General features: G+C 44.3%; 1 protein-coding gene across 7 annotated transcripts in view; it reads left to right on the top strand.

The window, feature by feature from the left end:
• Nucleotides 1-18,953, top strand: part of ATXN1 (ataxin 1) — a 204,620-nt gene that overhangs the window by 162,120 nt on the left and 23,547 nt on the right. The window contains exon 1 of one of the 7 annotated variants that reach the window (XM_090136901.1): nucleotides 14,116-17,879. The exons of the other annotated variants lie outside the window; for them this stretch is intronic. The gene's annotated coding sequence lies outside the window, so the exon portion shown is untranslated. Of the gene's footprint in view, nucleotides 1-14,115; nucleotides 17,880-18,953 lie in introns of those variants that run through there. 7 annotated transcript variants of the gene reach the window in all.

The raw sequence follows: 18,953 nt of genomic DNA, 5'->3' as shown, positions 1-18,953 counted from the left end.
ATAGTGCTAGCTGCCTTGTGTTTTCTATTTTTGTTCTGCAGTACTCAGCCAGCTCTTTCATGTGGCAGGAGCAGTGAAGTCTCATCAATGAAAACACAAGCTGGTAAGATCACAGGGAAGTTTGAAACTACACCTTTCTCACCTTCTAGAGATCTTCCAGCTGTAAGGGAAAGGTTTTGGGGCGACCGTTTCCTCTCATCTGCATACAAAACTGAGAGGTCCTGAAATAAATGAATACAGAACATCATCTCTTCCTTTCTCCTACCTGGTGTGAGCACACATGTGGCTCGGGTGCGTGCAGCAGCTGTGTGGTCAGGCTGAAAAGGAATGGCGTTTTCAGCCTTGCACAAGTACCCTGATTTCTCTCCATGAGTTCAGTCAGTGCTTCTTCTTGCTTGCTGCAGAGTAGACCTTATTTTTCTGCTCTATGTGGCTTCAGAGTTAAGGTACAGATGTAGGGACATCACCCAACTGCTGTTGGCCACGTGGGGTAAGTAAGTCTTTGCTATGGTAAATCCAGGCCGGTGCTTTGTAGAGGAACTGTATTTCTCCTCTTTTCCCTTCCCAGGAAATCAGTTTAACTTGCAATTTTTCATTCTTGCACTCAAAACAATAAACAGCTCCTGCCTTGTACTTAACAGTGCGGGGAGGAAGCAGCTGGTCCACACAGCAATGCAGGAAGAAGCTGTTGATGGCAGGATTACTTCACCCGGGTCGTCTGGAGGCGACGTGATTTGTCTGTTTTCTTCCCTGGTTGGTGAACCCTCTGGGTCACTGGAGCACTGAAACCTTCATCTGGATGCTGTGCTGATTTGGCACTCACATGTGTCACTGTGGCTGGCAGGCCCTGGTGCTGTTTTATGCCTAGACCAAATGCCTTGCTTTCCCCAGAAAACTTACTGTAGCTGCAAGGTGATGACTGCAGACCCGGGAACTCCATAATTTATGCTCCCCACGCAAACAAACATGCATATGCCATTCACACTCTCAGTGTATTAATAGTGATAGAGCAACATGTGTTTTCCGCAAGAGCCGTGCACCTGTTGAGGTTGTTCAGGGTCAGCAGACACTGCAGTGATGCTGTACTGCTTTCTACAGGCTCCAGCATTCATTAATGAGGGAGGTAAGAGATTTCATGAGGCCCAGAGGAGCTGGGGTGTTCGTAGGGAACCATCCAGACATTTTAAGCCCGCTTTCTAGGTTTGTGTGCTCAGCCTGAGAAGGAAAGCAAGTCTGGGAGCTGAGTTTGCTGTCTGTTACAGTCAAAATGTGGCATTTGTGATAGATTGAAGCCTCCCAACGGTTAAGGTCAGAATTTGTCCCATGATGTGCATGGTGTGCAGTTTGTTGTGTGCAGTTTTGTGTGCCACAAATATAAGAAGGACATAGAACTATTGGAGAGCATCCAATGGAGGACTCACTCCAAAGATGACGAAGGATCTAGAGGTCAAGGTGTATTTGGAGTGGCTGAAGTCCCTTGGTGTGTTCAGCTCAGAGCAGAGGAGCTGAGGGGAGGCCTGATGGTGGCTGCAGCTCCTCACAGGGAGCGGAGGGTCAGCGCTGAGCTCTGCTCTGTGTGACAGAGACAGGGCCCGAGGGAACGGCATGGAGCTGCGTCAGGGGAGGGGTAGCTGGAGGTTAGGGAAAGGTCCTGCACCAGAGTGTGGTGTGCATGGAACAGGCAGCCCAGGGCTGTGATTACAGCCCCAAGCAGCCAGAGTTCAAGAAGTGTTTGGGCAGTGCTCTCAGGCATGGAGTTTGAATGTTGGGTGGTCCTTTGTGGAGCCAGGAGTTGGACTTGAGGGTCCCTGTGATTCCCTTCCAACTTGGGATGTTCAGTGTTTCCACAGAGCTCCCGTGAAGGCGGACTGATAAAAGCTTTTTGTTCCTTGCGTCTGTTTGCTAGTCTGAAGCCACTATTACAATTGTTCTCTTCCATTTTATAGGCCAGAAATGGGTTTCAGTTGAAGCTTCTTGGGAGATTGTTTAAGAATGACCAAATCCTCAGTAGCTCAAGGACATGAAGTTTAAACCAATGCTTCATATAAAAGAACACAAGTCAAACCCTGCTCAACATTCAGAGGCACTGAAAGCAACCCCTGGTGCATCAAAGCAGTCAGTGGCTTGTCCTCCCTCGCTGGTATTTGGGCATGATGGAGTCTCTTGTGTTTCAGATGCTCTTAGGCAGAGATTTCACACTTAAGAGTCTAGGGGAATTTCAGCACAACTGTGTTTTTTCCTCTAGAAAAGCTGCAATGGGCAGACCTTGTAGAAAATAAAATAATCAATGCTCTAGCTGTTTAATCTGGGCACCTTAGAGAAACAGAAGCTGCAGATTGGAAAGCCATTTCTAACTGAAATGTGGTAACTGGGGAGAATCCTTGTACCTGCCTGTTGGATGCCATCTCCCCATTTAAGGGACTAGAGCAGTTGTGAGTGAGTAGGAAAGGGAGTGCAGGATCTCCAGCTGAGTCCTTCCCACAGAATGGCAATGTTTGGAGCTCTGTCTGCCTAGGATACTCGTTCAAGTCAACTGAAGAACCTAGGAGGAAATTATTTTGTGTATTCCCCATACTAATACATGAAAAGTTTTGGAGAATTTTAGGTGGAAATTAATGATCTGTAGCACCCTGGTCCCCAGGGGAGAGAAACAGGTTAGTGGAGGGTGGGCACTGAGCTATTAGGGCTAATTGTTCTGTTCAGGATGTACAAAAGGCCTGAGAGGCACAAGCTTCCACTGGTAACTGGAGGTTTCTGTTGAAAAGTTTTTGAAAGCTTTTGTACCCTTCTGGGTCTCTGAATAGGCTCTGCTATAAATTATGTCTTTTTCTTTAGCTTTCCTGTTGTTTTGTTGTGGTTTTTGTGTTGCTTTTGGTTGTTTTGTTTGTTTTTTTTTGGGTGGGGGGGGGTTGTGAGTGTGTTGTTTGTTTTGTTTTTCTTAATTCCATTGTGTTGACTAGGGTGAAGTTTGACCTACAGAAAGTCCATTGTTTCAAGGTAGCTGTCTTGTGCAAAAGATTTTTGTTATTGTGTATTGCGATTTATAAATGCAGGCCATCTTTTAGTTCCCCTCATAACCAATTATACAAATTAAAACTTTTCCCCTAAGCAAAATGGAAACTAACCAGATAAAGCCATGGGGAAACACTAAGAAAACAGATGAAGGAAATCACATTCTTTGTCATTTCTATTCTTAACTCCTATTAGAATGGACAAAAAATACATCCTTTGAATCCCCGCATTTTCAGCCTAAAGATACATAGAAAGAATGGCGATACACACAATATGTATCCTATATCCTTCATTATAGTTTCCATTGTGGCGGTCCCTGGTGGTGTTTTCTATTCTGAGGTTTTATCAATCTGAGCAAGTCTGTTCCTGAGGCTTTGCTGAAAGGCAAAAGGGTGAAAGAACTTTATGTCTACAGAAATGTCAGAAGAAATGCTTTCTAACGTGCTGTGGATCATTAATTTGGCTTCAAAGAAGTGTTTTATACTTGGGGATTTTACTGAACAGCTGCGGGAAGGATTTTTTACTCTTGGACAGGGCATGTTCCCCACAAGGTAACCTTGTAAAGCATTTTGTCTAGTAATAGGATTGCAGACAAATACTTTTGTGCATTTCTCCTCCTGTTTTATCTCTGCTCTCCCCTAGAACTCCTCTTGATTCCTTGATATTTCTTCAGGGTGACATGAGGACACTGTACCAGAAGTGGAAGATGAGAAAAACGCAGTGTTAAAACAAACCAAAACTGGGATGATTTACTAGGGCTGGGGTGATAACCTGTGTGATCAGGGTCATTTTGCAAACATCAGAGGACAAGGTTTGAGTGTAAAATCTGTCGTTAATGAATCTGGGAAATAGCATTCCCCTGGAAGTACCAAGTAGATCAGAAACTGCTGAACGGGTTTTAGAAGACATAATCATCAACATTATTATGAGAAAGCAGAATATCATCATTTCTCTGTTATTTTCTGAGCTTTAAAATATCTGGCTTCCTTATTAAGGTCAATTAAACAATGGCATTAAGTGATGTGCAGAGGAAATTTTTTATTAATAAATCATGATTTTTGATAATTGATCAAGAGTAACTCTTTCTGCAGCTTTGAAAGAAGGTGTTTAGGGTTTTTTTTTAATCGGTTTTTTTTCGTTATTTTTTTCTGGCTAGCCCAAGTCACTGCACTTAACAGCTTGTAAGAGTAAAATAGAGTAGTGGTGAGGGCATTGGCTGAAATTCAGCACAGTTAACTGAACTGGCAGCAGCCTCCAGCTGTCTGCATCTCACCTCCTTCCTTTCCTCTCTGTCCATTTTGCTCTGTTTAGAACAAGAGACCTGTGCCTTTCCCTCACCACCATGGTTTTCAGCTGGCCTTTTGCTGCAACCTGCTGCCAGTTCCAGTTTGCAGTCTCCCCTGACAAACTCAAAGTGTTCTGTTCCAATCTCTGAAGTGGAAGTAACAAGAAGAGTTCTCACTCCACAGAGATGCGATGAGGTTACTCCATTAAAAGTTGTAATAGGTTCCTTGTGATTAGAGATACGGATATATATAATTAGCCGGGGACCAAATGGAGAGCTGGAAACAGGATCTGAGAGTCCAGCTTCTATCTGCTGAGCAATTCCTTCCAAAGATAAAGTATTTTAAGTGCAGGGATTAAATTTGAAATGAAACGTGCATGACCAGATAAGTATAAATAGCAAATACTAGTAAATAAAACAAAAACTATACTCTACCTGGTGCTGTCAAGGTTCTATAAATCCTTCTGGTCATTTCTGCTGTTTATCTGCTTTGTGAAAGCCCAATCTGGAGTACCATGTTGTGCTGAGTAGTGCTAAGGAACAGGCATATTTGTTGCATATGTTTTTTTCACTTAAAAAAAAAAAAGTGTACTCTTTCTGGAAAGTTAACAACATGCATCGGTCACAACTTCACTTGTTTCCCAGGAAACAGTTCTGTGCCTTTCCTGTCGGACTAAAACTCAACACATGGAATCATAGAATCATATAATCACAGAATCAATGAGTTTGGAAATTTTTCCTGATATCCAACCTGAACCTCCCTTGGTGCAACTTGAGGCCATTCACTCTTGTCCTGTTGTTTGTTACGTGGGAGAAGAGGCAGACCCCTACCTCACCACAACCTCCTTTCAGGTAGTTGTAGAGAACAGTAAGGTCTCCCCTGAGCCTCCTTTCTCCAGACTGAACAATCCCAGCTCCCTTAGCTGCTCCCCATAAGACTTGTGCTCCAGACCCCTCGCATCTTCGTTGACCTTTTGTGGACACTCCCCAGGGTTTCAATGTCTTTTTTGTAGTGAGGGGCCCAGAACTGAATGCAGTACTTAAGGTACAGCCTCACCAGAGCTGAGTACAGAGGGATGAGTACAGAGTGCTAGCTACACTATTTCTGATACAAGCCAGGATGCCATTGGCCTTCTTGGCCACCTGGGCACACTGCTGGATCATATTTAGCCAAGCACCAATCAGTGGACCCCCATGTCCATTTCCTCCACACAGTCTTCAAGCCACTCTGCCCCTTGCCTTTAGTGTTGCCTGGGGTTCTTGTGGCCAAAGTGCAGGACCCAGAACTTGGTCTTGTTAAGGTTTATTCCACTGGCCTCAGCCCAGCCATCCAGCCTGTTCAGATCTCTCTGTAGGGCTTTCCTACCCTGAGGTAGATCAACAAGTTGGTATAATCTGCAAACTTACTGAGGGCGCACTCGTTGCCCTTTTTCTGGTCATCAATAAAGATACCAAGCAGGACAGGCCCTGATACCAGTGCCTAGGGAACAGCACTTGTGACCAGTCACTAGCTGAATTTAGCTCCGTTCACCACCACTCTCTGGGCCCAGTCCTCCAGCCAGTTTTTTACCCAGCAATGTGTGAAAGTGTAACTGTCCAAGCCACGGGCTGCCAGCTTCTCCAGGAGAGTACTGTGGGAGACAATGCTAAAGGCTTTGCTGAAATCTAGGTAGACTACATCAACAGCCTTTGTCTCGTCCCCAGGCATCGTAGAAGGAGATCCGGTTGGTCAACCTTTCATGAGCCCATGCTGGTTGGGCTTTATCCCCTGGTTCTCCCGCACATGCCACGTGATCTCATTCAAGATGATCTGTTCCATTACCTTCCCTAACAACCGCAGTCAGGCTGACAGGCCTGTAGTTCCTCGGATTCTCCTTATGACCCTTCTTGTAGACAAGTGACATTGGCAAGCCTTCAGTCCTCTGGGACCTCTCTGGATTGCTGGTAGATGGTGGAAAGCAGCTTGGCAGTCATCTCTCTCAGCTCCCTCAGCGCTCTTGGGTGGTTCCCATCTGTCCCCATGGACTTGTGACAGTTTCTAACTGTTTCCACTGAATCAAGGGGGGCTTTATTCTGCTCCCCATCTCAGACTTCCAGGTCAAGAGGTAGAGTAACCTGAAGATAACTGGTCTGACTTTTAAGGACAGGAATAAAGAAGGCGTTGAGAACCTCAGCCTTTTCCTTATCCTCTGTGGTCATGTTCCCTGCTGCATTCAGTAAAGGATGGCGGTTCTCCTTAGCCATCCTCTTACTGTTCATTTGTAGAAAAGGTTTTTGTTCTCCCTTACTACAGTGGTCAGGTTGAGTTCAAGCTTGACTTTTGCCTTTCTGATTTTCTCCCTGCATATCCTAACAACTTATTTGTATTCTCCGTGAGTTGCCCACCCTTTTTCCACAGGAGATAGACTCTCTTTTTCTCCTGGAGCCTCAGAAAAAGTTTCCTGTTCATCCATGCTGGTCTTCTTCCCCACTGGCTCATCTTGTGGCACAGGGGAACAGCCTTCTCCTATATCTCTAAGATTTCCTTCTTGAGGAGCATCCAGCCTTCCTGGGCTCCAGCTCTAATGAAGCCTTCCATGGTGAGAAGAGCAATTGTATGGTGGCATTAAGATAAATTCCACATTGTGTTGAAGCTACTTTCTGAGGAAAGCAGTGGATTGACAGTCTTGAGCCATTTAAGTGGAATTTTTGCCTCCATGCCTTTGCTTCAGAGAGCGCTGCTCAGCACATGTGGGGCCTCAGTGTCCCAGTTCAGCAAAGAGCACATGCCTGCCCTGAAGCCAAGTATCTGCATGTTCTCAGTGATGTGATTTTAAGTAGGCTGGTTCCCTGTGGTTTCAAGTTAATAGCTTAAATGGTTTCAAGTCCTGTGCTAGGTCAGGACCTAGGGAAACACCAGCTTTGATCTCTGCTTAAATGAATTGAAGTCACTTGGACAGCTGTAAATTGCACAAAGGTACCCAGTGACTGGATCTCTGTTACAAACGTTGTGTTTGGATGTGGGCAAATGTCACTCTGATGGGGAAAAAAAATCATTAGTAGATAAGGAAGAAAATCTCAAAATTGAAAATTATTTTGTTTATACTGTAAGGACTGGTATTTACTTTTGCAGATTTGTGTGCACAAGTTTTGAGGACAACTGGATTTTTATCATATGATAAAAAATGAATCTACTCAACTCCCAGCAAAGTCCTCTACACAAATACCTAGGACGTTTCCTTCGGACTGTTAAAAAAAAAAAAAAAAAGAACAGGATGAGCAGTGTGATAGGTGATATGAATGTGGAAAATTGAGTTTGTTTTTCTACCAAAGCAAAGCTGAAGTAGTTCTGAATCATACGTATACATAGAGCAAGTGCAACCAGTACTAGAGAACAGGGATGTAAGCATGTTTTGAATGGTTTCAAAACTATATGGAAATTACTGTCCCCTGTATGAGCCATTAGCACCTAAACTTTCCTCCTCCTGGAGTTGATTCCTACTTTTTTCTGTGATATTTTAAGATACCGTATCCTGCGCAGCCTTCTGTTGGACACTGGGTTTTCTTTTATTTCTTTATTCATAAGACCAACATAAAGGGCATCTTGAGCATAAGCTATAGAGCTGTAGTTCATGTGCAGATCTGATACACTCTTCTGGTGATGAGCTGCCATACATTTCAGCCATGAAATTCAGTGATCAGGAGTAGAAGACTGCAGAGGTCAGATTAATTATATTTTTCTGTTGCTTTTTGGCATTCATGGATTTTTGTCACATTATTATTACTGCTTTTATAATTTTTGCCTTTCAGTGAGGGTTTAGGATTTGCCCACTCCCAGAAGCCTGATGTGCCAGATGTGCTGTTGTGATAGGACTTATGAACATACCTAGAATGCATTTGCTTTGCAAGCAGTAGTTTGTATTACTGGTTCCTAACTGCAAAAAGTATTTTATTATGTTTCTGCCATTGCTGGAATACGGAATACATCATCTCTACAGAATTATTTTGGAAAAAACATGGTGGTCAGCTCTGTGTTGTCAAGGACATGTTTGAACAGTAACCTATTGCAAGATCATTGTGATCTGAGAAGAAATATATACAGGAGTCCAAATGCACTGTTGAAGTAAAATGAAGGTAGAGTTAGCAAGAAAAGATGGAACTGGGTTACTCTGCTTGCATTATTTCTGAACTAAAGCTCTCCTAACTCAAGAGAGATAAAGGGAGGCACAAGCACAACTGGATTAGGGGTGGCTGTGTGTGGTGAGGGAATCCCAGTAATGCCTGGAGGCCCAAGGCAAGGCCAGCAAAGGACACCCATCATGGCACAGAGCAGTCAGGCTTCTGCAGCTCCCCTCAGAGAGGCTTGGGCAAGGCCAGAGGAGTTTTTAACACAGAATAAAATAAAACAAAATAAATGGCTTTTTATCTGAAGAGACAGTTTTGAAGCAGCTTTAGGGTGTTCAGCCTCTTCAAGTGGCCAGGTGGGTGGAAGGAAGATGACTTCTTTTTCTGTGTTAATTAGGTAAGGAAATTTACAGTGGGAAATGCGTTAGGTCTGTAGAGGATACCCGTGATTTTAACCACAGTAGTTCACCCTTCCAGTTCCAGTGGCATACACACGGGGTCTGAGGAATGCAGCTGCAGCCACAGTCTTCTATTTAGCATGTCATAAAGGCAGAATTTTTATTTTACTGTCTGTTTCTCCAGGCTGGATGGAGAGCTGCAGTGCTACTCTATCCCTCTAGTGATCTATGTGAGTTGTCAGCATGTGTAAAGCAGTGAAGAGAGGAATCAGAGAATCATAGGATGTCTTGAGTTGGAAGGGTCCTTCAAGTCCATTCATTTGCAAGCCCCTGCTGTGGGATAAACTAAATCAGGTTGATAGTGGTCTCATCCAAACTACCCTTGAATACCTCAAGGGATGGGGCGTCCACAGCTTCTCTGGATGACCTGTAATGAGAAAAAGGGGGCTAGAAGGATGCTGGGTATCAGTATCTCCTGGAAGTGCAGTTGTTCCCATGATGGATGGATGGATGGTTAAGGAGCTAGCTCAGCATCCCTCTGCTGTGGTTAGGTCACTCTCTGTAGGCCCTGGGCAGGAGAACTCTCCCCATCTGAAGGTCCTAGCACCTGGTTTTAGGTCAGGCTGGGACGTTGAAGGCATCGAAGTTTAACATTTACTCAGCAGGCAACAATGAAAATGGAAAAGAGTATGTTTAGGCTGGCCTGGACCTCTTCTAGCTTCCTGAGGCAGGAGTATGGTCCAAGCACCTGTACTGTGAGGTCCCCACATGCTTATCAGCATCCACCACTTGCAAGCAAAATTAGGAAATGTGAAATGATTCACTTGCCCATAAGCAGTGTGTGTAAGGGTGTGATTTCACTACCTCTCGCTTCCTGCATCTCTCCCACTCTGGCTGCAACAGCCATCCCTGTTGGTTTATCAGCTTTTCAGTGGAGAAGCCCATTCTTCATTTTGTTCTGCAAAATGTCCAATGCCAGAAACACAGCACGGTTAAGGAAAAACAAAATATCCCTCACACCTCCCCAGCTCTTTCCCTCCCTGCCAGTCTGGCAGCAATAAGGTGGGTGATGGCAGAGTTGTCAGCACCAGCAGCCAGCGGTGACACCAGCCCTAACACCAGCAGTAACACCTGCAGTGACACCAGCAGTGACAGCAGCCGTGACAGCAGCCTCTCCTTACTGGCCTCCCTTCTGAAGGCAGCCCCACATCTAGAGGGTGCCAGGGAAGGGAGTGCTTCAGTTTCATGGCGGATGGATCGCAGGGCTGCGAACAAAGACCGTCAGCTCCATCTCACCAGCTGGTTCTCTCAGCAGTTTTCACAAGAAGTGTGAAGAGAACACATTTTATGGGAGATATTTATCATTACCCAGTACTACTTAAATATAGCTCGTGGAGCAGGTTAGAGCTTGTTAGGCTTTTATCTTCTCGAGTTGGAGGATGATGTATTAATCCATGACTGTTGCAGCCTCAAGTGAATTACAGAGAGTCATCCCCAGTGAGTAAAGATAAATGACATTTCGAAATTAACCCATTACGCAGTCTCTTCCAATAAAGTGCTTACTAAAATATTAAATTGGAAATGAAGATGCTTCAGGTTTCGTTTGAAAGCCAGAAAGACACTTAGACGCACTTCCAGTAGTGTCTGTCTTCTTTTTCTCAGAGATTTCATCTCTGCTGAAAGGTTTGGGACTGACAGCCCCAGAGGACAAAATCTGTATTAATCTACTGAGCAGGCACAGTGCAAGCTGCTCTGTCCTGCTAATGTATGTGCTGCAGCCTCTGCTGGGAGCGGGTCGGTCCCGGGGGGTGCAGTGTTAGCTCAGACTTTGCAGTGTCTAACCTCAACAAAAAAAAAAGAAGAGCTGTTCAGCTCATTATTAAGCTGCACCTGCATTGATTCAGCTGGCTTTAACCATTTACTTAACAGTTACGAGGCGTTGCAGGCCTCCCAAAAACTTTGTAAGCCTTCCAGATCCAGCTGAATGCACAGTTCACCTTCGAGTTTGGCATTGCTTAAATATTTTAAGAAGGAATACAGTAATAATGCTGAGATTCACATTCAGCTGGTAGTGGCTGAAAGGCATGGCTGTGCTGGTGGTCTCCCAGTTTGTCTCTCCACACCAATGTAATAGGGTTGCACGGAGGGAAACCCAACCCTGTTCTGCCAAAGCAAGCTGTTTTTAAAATAGCGTAAGGTGCACCTGTGCAGGTTTCAGAAAGTCAGTGCTGGTGAGGTTTGCTTTGAAACAGATAGCCCTGTATAAATAGCTTTGTTCCAAGCTAGCATCTGCATGTGTGACAACAAGAAGCAGGAGACCAAGCTTTTTCAGCACTTCCCTCCTGCAGCACACCCTGTTGCTGTCGTGGTTTTTATTCTCTAATGAGCATGAGCCTGATAGAGTCAGCTCCCTTCAGAACAGCTGCCCAGGAGTACTGACTTGCATTTCCAGCCTGGCCTGGCTTCAAACCAGCAACCTAGAGGGCAGAGCCTTTTCATCACATTATCTATCCTGAAGTCATCAAGGCCAGTGTCCCATTTTCTTTTGTTTCTGCTCGTTCAGTCTCTTTCAGCTCATCCCGGTTATGATTTTCCTGCAAGATTCTTGATTACCTTCACGTGGAGAGTTTGGAAGACCAGGTATGGCCCCTCGAGGCTTGATGTCACGCAGTGTGGCTTGGAGTGGTGGAGCTTCCAGTAAGAGAGAGGGCTTTGCAATTGGCTCAGGACGTCCTTTTGAATAAGTCTGGAAACAACTGACACAATAACATATCCAAATAACTTTGGAACTTGAAGTTCCTCTATGTTGTAGAGGTGTTACGGAAGCAAAACTAGGCCTACTCTTATGGAAATTGTTTTAGAAGGAAAGGTTCTGAAAGTTTGGTTTGGTCTCACTGCTCTTTTTGTCACTGCATTGTTAATATGCTACTACTGTGGTTTGGTTTATTAATAAATTCCTCATATAAGGAAGACCTGATGTCGTTCCCATTGCAATAAGTGACTCTGAGCATGTGGAAAAGAGCAAGACTTCAGGTAGCCACTCTTAAAAAGCGTTTTATTAGTTTTATTATCTGAACAGAATCACCCTGTTGGTGGCAACTGCTCTGAATCTGGTGGCCATGTTCTGCCAGCAGGGAACGAAGAGGAGAGGCTGCCTTAGTTCAGTTCTTCTTCAAAGATTATACTTAAATGCCATTAAATCCAAAACAAATGGCATTTCACATGCGTATTTAACACTGTTTGATCACTGTTTGAGATCAGCAGTTGCATTTTTTCATGTTTGTGCTCACCTGCCCATGAAGTGAGGATTCTTTGCAATGAATGTGAACAGAATGAGCCACCCTTCCTGCACAAATGTTAGAAAACCCTGTCAGCCTTCTTTCACCACATGCTTACGTGGTTAAAATGAGAGTAATGCATAAAAAATCAGCCTCAAGAACGTGTTGAAGGTGGAAATTAAAGACTAGATGCACCCACCAACTACCTTTTTGCTGTGTTTTCCATAGGCTTAAAGTTGGTGGACAGAGGAGTGGGCACAAAACCAAGCAAAACTTTTTTATAGGCATCAACACAATGAATGCTTTGTAGCAGTTGTAGATGTTTTTATTGACAGACTGCGCTGGTGCAGTTCTGCTGTTTGGGCATCAGTGAGAGGGATGTTACCCACAGTGCTTTTTCAATTTTAGTAATTTTCTCCCAGAGTCAGAAGTGTGTACGTGCAGTCTCCATTCTGACTCAGCCTCATGTTGTTAGTGAGAGTGGCATTTTAACTGATAGCAAAGCAAGGACAGAAACTAACTTTAAAGACCAAGCAAGAGTGACAGAAATCACAAAGTGAGGAGAGTAAAGAAGGCAAATGCTAAAACAGTAGTTCAGAAAAGAACAAAGTGTGGGGGGAAACAATTTTAGACCAGAACCATAGAGAAAGTACTTGTCCATAGACTGAAAATGAGGAAAGCTGCCATTCCTTGTCAGACCAGCCAGATTTTGATTCAAAGCTGCTGAGCGACAGTTTTGCTTTAGCCTGGTCCCATGTCTTTTAATTAACCAGGGTTGTCAACCACATCTCGGAGATTTTGATGTGAGTGGGTGCTCATCTCTGCTGATTTGCTCAATGCTTTGCATGCAGAAAGCAGCAGCTGCAGCTGGTGATCTCAGGACTGATTTGTCTGCAACTTGCACTGGAAATGTTTCTGTAAACGAAGAAAACTATGTGCAGGAGGCACCTAGGCTAATGAAAGCATTCAGACTGTGCAATAGGTGGTACCAAGCATTCCCTTGGTTTTCTGTTAGCTCACAGTTTATCTGTGACGTGTGGGGCTTTGATGGATGCAGGCAGTGCAGCTACTATTACATGCAGCTGCTCCCTGTGGATATGCTGCAGCTTGTGGTGCTCTCCCTGCTCCCGTGGGACTCTCGTGTGCCGTACACTTCAGTTAGTGGATGCTGAGGACCTCAGCAGAAGTCTTGGGTAGAGTGTGACCTAAGTTGCACAGCTGAGGCACTATCAGTGTTACCTTCACATTTGCAGCTCCTCACTGAAGCGGTTTCAGTGCAATTGTGCTGACTGGCATCACAAAGCACAGCTGTCAAATTCACCTGTTAAAATCTGTCACTTTAGAGAGTCTTCAGCATTTTCAGTGAAGAGATGCAACGAGCATATTCCCACTCTTGCCAGCAGACTGCTAGTGAGCTGAGGTTGTCCTAAGGCTGGTGTTTGTTAGGAGGTTTTGCTGGTAAAGCTGTAGCAGTGCAGTCCAAAATGTAAAGCTTTATGAATGCAGTTCGGACTGACAGAAAATCTCTTTAACCCATTTCTCCAAACACCAAAAGCAGTGTCTGTACAGGAGACGTGTCCCTCCTCCCTCCTGTATGGGATGGGCCAGCAGGTATGGGTTCTGCCGAGATGCTGCAGCCCCTTCAGCCCCATTTCACCAGACAGCAATCCCTTCTCTCTCTTTCTCCTTTTCCCTCACATTAAATTGGCACAGTAGCTGTCATCTCAACCCAGCTGTGCATCAGAGGAGATACTGTGCTGCTTCAGCAGCAATCTGAGCCGAAAGGAAAGATTTTGCAGGCAGTGTTTAACCCATGGGCAGTGAGTTGAATGGTGCTACCACAGAAGAAGAAAGGTTCTTTTTCCACTTCGACTCCTGGGTTTTGCCAACTGGGAGCAAGGATGCGGATTTTCATGTGCATGGATAATCAACATGGCAGTGTTTCAAAATGCTTTGGAAGGTCTTGCCCCAGCTAGGAGAGATTTAAATCTAATTAGAAATCTAATTAGAAATCATCTCTTGCAGGAGCATTTTTCATTTCTAAGAAGACGTAACTTCCATTTGTAAACACAAAACAGAGAACAAAAAAAAAAGAGAAACTGTATGTATCTACCATAAGGAGTCTCCAAGTCAAAAACCACACATGAAAAAGAAACTAAACCAAACCAGATTAACAGATGTAAACTCATTGTGCATTATACATTCAGAAGAAAGGATCAGAGGAGGTAGAGAGGGAGCGGTAAACAAATTAAATGCTGAAGAATCCCTGAGAGTGTAAATAATGTAGGAAAAAAATCATTTTTCCTTTTCACAATGTGCAATGGCACGTGATGTTCCCATCGTGGGATGCATCCCATCTATCACTTTGCTTTCACTGCTGTCATTTATTTGTCAGAGCCACAGCGTGTCTGAGCGCAGGCTGGAAGTGCCACGATGTTCCCTGTTTATCCCCCTTGGAACGAGCCTCTCGGTGAGATAAGGCAGCTTTTGTGAGGGACTCCCCAGAGAGCTTTCTTCTCCCAGGAAATTCTCTCCAGTGGGTTCTACTCTGCAGTGGGAGGATCTGAGCCTATTTCAACTGTTTTCTTCTCCAGGAGAGCAGTGCTTAAGTGCTGATTTGAAGAGGAATGCACAAAGGTTTTAAGCACTCAGACCCCCAGCTGAATCTCATTCCCTTCCCCTTATTTTGTGAGAGTGCTTCTGAAAGGCCCTTAGCTGACGCAGAAACCAAAATCCTGTCGTTAGTGAGGTATGGCTGGTTAGAGAACAGGTTTTTGTACTTTTTTGTACTAAGTCTTGCCTTTGCCTCAGTGTGGGGGAACACTTCAAAGCCCTATAGGAAGTAACTGCTGATACATATTGGGAAACTGCAGTCAGACGTGCCTGTCACTACAGAAGGGCTGATGCGCAATTGAAGAGTGCTGTGCAAAGAAGCTGCTCAAGCTTATAGGGAAGCCTTGTCAATAGAGGATGCACGGTCATGAGCAGGATTCACTGGTGTGGGTCCAAGGAGTGCCAGTAATATCTGGACTTGCACCATCATGTATTTGTGTGTGACTGGAGCTGTAGAGCAAGTTGTGCATGATGTGTATGATGTGATGTGATGAATTTAAAAGGTCAAGATCATGCTCCACTAGCATCAGACATGAAACTGTGTAAGGGTGAATTTTTTGTGAGGAAGCTATGGAGCCCCTCTTCGTAGCTGAATCTAAGGATAATATGAGGGTTGCTCTGAAAGTAATGCCTCTTGTTTTATGATATTCTCCTGCAATGTCAGAGATGGATGTTGGTGGGATGTTAGTAGAGGTTGAACCTTCCCACCAATAATCCATTACATGTTGTTACCGTGCAACAGATGGCTCCAGTGGGGCAGTCTCAGAGAATGGTGTCTGACATGGAAGTGAGTATGGAGCAAAGGTGTGGGATACTCCATGTGGAAAAAATGGCACTCATTGATATCCATTAACACTAGCTGAACATTTATGGAGACCAAACAGCTGATGTGAACACAGTGAGGGAGCGAGTGGTGTGTTGCAGCAGTGACAGCAGCGATGTGAAAGGCAAGCCACAACTGGGACAGTCGTGCAGATTTTCATGAGCATGCAGGTCTCGTCAATCAGTGGCAAAATGCATAACTGATGGTGGTGACTGTGTTGAAAAACAGAATTTTGTAGCTGAGAATTTGATCCATCAAATAGGGTTATTGTGCATTTTGTATCTGTTATTTCCCTGGAAATAAATAGGAGGCATTACTTTCAGAGCAACCTACATAGTTTTCAAAGGAATTGTACCTTCTCATTGCCTCTGCCATGCTTCCTACTTCAGACCAGTGGATGCAGCTAAAGCCAGCAGCTTTGAAGAAGAGGAGATCAACATTTCTGTTTCAGGCTGTGTTTATATAAATAGGCAGCTGCTTGAATGTGCTGAAGTGTGAGGAATGTGAGCAGAGAACAGTAGAAGTGAGTGGAAATCTTTGAGAAATACCGCTGAATACATTGGACCACAGTTCAGCATTTTTTATGGGCATCATTTGCATTTATACTGTCAACACAGTGTGAATGAATGGAGGTACAGTAAATGATACGCACAATTTGAATTTTTCAGTGTGTGCTTGAGACTTGATTCTGTTTCTCCGGCAGAAAAAAAATGACTTTTTTTCCGTTGTTTCGGGGATTAGGTAAATCCCATGAGTGATGACAACAGACAGAACTGGGGCTTGCAAAGATATGGAAGGGAAAATATACTTGACACTTGTGAGAAGTGAACTCTGAGCTGGCAGTGCAGTTAGACACGCAAGCCTCATTTCAGAATGCTGAGATATTGTCTTCTCATTCTCCTGCCTTGAATCATGAAACCCCACATTCTTCTAATGCTTCTTTCAGAGGCAGAAGTGAAATGATTCATATAAAGAGCCAGAACGCCTCAAACCACATCCTTTTTCTTTATCTAGATTGAACTAGAACCTCTACCAAACGTTGGATCATTTGGAATTTGTAGCATCTGTAGGCTGTTGTTCTTCTTTCACTGCCTTATGTACATGCGTCTGGTGACCTGCTTTAGAACTCACATAGCTGTTTCTTATGTTAGAAGTCACCCCTCACTGGATGCTCCTGAGTGTGATGGAGAAAACAAGAATGAAGCCATACTACGGTGTGGTGCCTTGGTGGAAGAAAAGGAAGATGCTGTTGGAAGAAGAGCAACCGATTGGGTGGGAGGGGGAAAGCTAACATAGACTAGAGTGGACAGAGGAGGAAAGAATTGCACTGTCTCTTGAATGAAGTAGTAATGTCAGGGAGGTGAAGTGGAAAGAACACAAGGAACCTCAAAGCTTTGGATCTTGTTTAGAGAACAATTAGAAATAGGGAAAGTGGTAATGAAAGAGACAGTGTTTAGGTTCTTGGATGACTTAAAGGCCCTTAGCTCAAGATTGAACTTCCAGAGAAGGAGACTGACTTTAATGTAGACTACATTGAGGTTTGGCCTGTGTTCTGCACGGTGTGGAAGGCAGAAGACCAGGGACTACGAGAAAAAAATGTTTCACCTTCAGACACCTTTTCTTGTCTTTCTCTTTTAGAATCCTACTACAGTAAAGGCAACTGGAGTAATTCTTGTTTTCTGATTAGTACTTCTTACGTGCTGTTGTCTGGTACAGTCAAAGAAGCACTGTTCAGCAGTATTTCACCGTTCATTCGTGGAGGAGCTACAATACATAGAATGCTCTTTTAGCTTGTGTACCAGGTGCTGGTGGCTGGTTCCCCAGATGCTAGTAGGTACGTAGTGCTCTTCAGTACATACACCTACAGAGAAATGCAGGAAACGATACAAGAGCTGGGTCCAGAATAATGGGTGATGGTCTGTGGTCTTCAGCTTACGTTCTACAGTACATCTAAACTGCAGGCTTGTAGCTTGGCCATATGTTAGTCACCCTTTCTAGATTCTTTGTTGGAGTGTCTGATTTGCTGTTTGTACCATGGATCATGGCCTTAGAATACGTGTTCTGTTGTGTTGGGCTTTTTTGTCCAAAGAGAAATAACTTCAGGGCTTGCACCAGGGACTACAGTTTTTGTTATTGCCCATCTGTAAGTTGTACTTCGATGTAGCTGCAGTGCTGTGTATCTCCATGTCACAGTTATGAACTTGCTCGCAGTAACCTGCCTGTATTTTTTTGCACAGGGCAGAGTGAGATAAAGGGGAGAGATTCTGACTGCTTTCACACTGTTGTTCAGCTTCCACTGTGGGAAATGTAACACCTCTCCCCTTTCCTTATTGCCCAGCCTGGCTCACTACGTGAAGCTCTTCACAGTAAGTCAGCTCTGACTCTTGAGGCCTGCTTTTTGGAATAGTCATAAAGCAGCTTTCTTGTAGTTTGCTGGAAAAAACAAATGCAGTGAAAGTCATTCTGATGACAGCTAGAGGGAAGAAATAATGTTCCTTGCAAACTTACATGTAAGGGCTGAGGAGAGCAAGTGAGGGGGTTCCTATCTGATGCTTGAATGCTAGAGGATGTAGAGTCTTACGTTTTGGATACAAGAGTCAAGCAGATTTCCATTAGCAAATGCTCCTATCATCAATTGTATGAAGCTCCTCTTCTTTCTTTCTTTTTTCTTTTCTTTTTTTCTTTGTTTGTGTGTTTCTTTTCTGCTTTGTTCCCTTCTGCTTGGATTAAGCTGTGCAACATATGTAGCATGTGCAAATGAAAGGGTAGGAACCTTGCAGCAAAATTATTTGAGTCGATCCTGCCACAATTCCTATTTTTTTTCCCCCTAAATAAACAAATTAATTAATTAGTCCATTGCTCTGGAGAATAACTGCTGCTTGCTGGCTGCACTCACAAGGCTGTTCTCAATTCCACGCTCTCCAGAATCTGCATCTGCCCCCACTGCAGCTTCTGAGCCCCCAGTGCTTTTTGGGAGGCTGTGGCAAAGGTACATGTTCACCCAGGCTCCATGCAAAACCCATGCCCCTGCACAAAGGCTGATAAATGCCTATCTCACCCTTTTTCTTCTCACCCCAGTGGTTGCTGTGAGCATGCTCCCTGCATACATGGCACTGGCTATTTGCCAGGTTTAGTGTAATTTTTTTTTTTTTTTTTTTTGAATGGATGAGTGAATGAATGAATGAACACCTGATTAAGTTAATGAAGCTGAGCCAATGGTGGGAGGGAGTGACTTGGCTGCTGACTGCTCTGAGAGATCTGGCAGTGCATTAGACTTGTATAATGCTTTACAGCTCCACGCTGCGCTCCATATGAGCCACAGGAGAGGGTTGCAGTAATTACTGGGCTTTTTGATTGAAACCAGCTGCAGGTAGCTCATCATCCTTTTGTCCATTTTGCTGGTGTCAGGGGTAACTTGTCGCTGCACCTCGGATTCTGAG

Source organism: Phasianus colchicus, chromosome 3 (genome assembly GCF_987193195.1).
Source record: "Phasianus colchicus chromosome 3, bPhaCol1.hap1.1, whole genome shotgun sequence".
Lineage (NCBI taxonomy): Eukaryota > Metazoa > Chordata > Aves > Galliformes > Phasianidae > Phasianus > Phasianus colchicus.
This window is presented reverse-complemented; position numbering and strand designations above follow the sequence as displayed.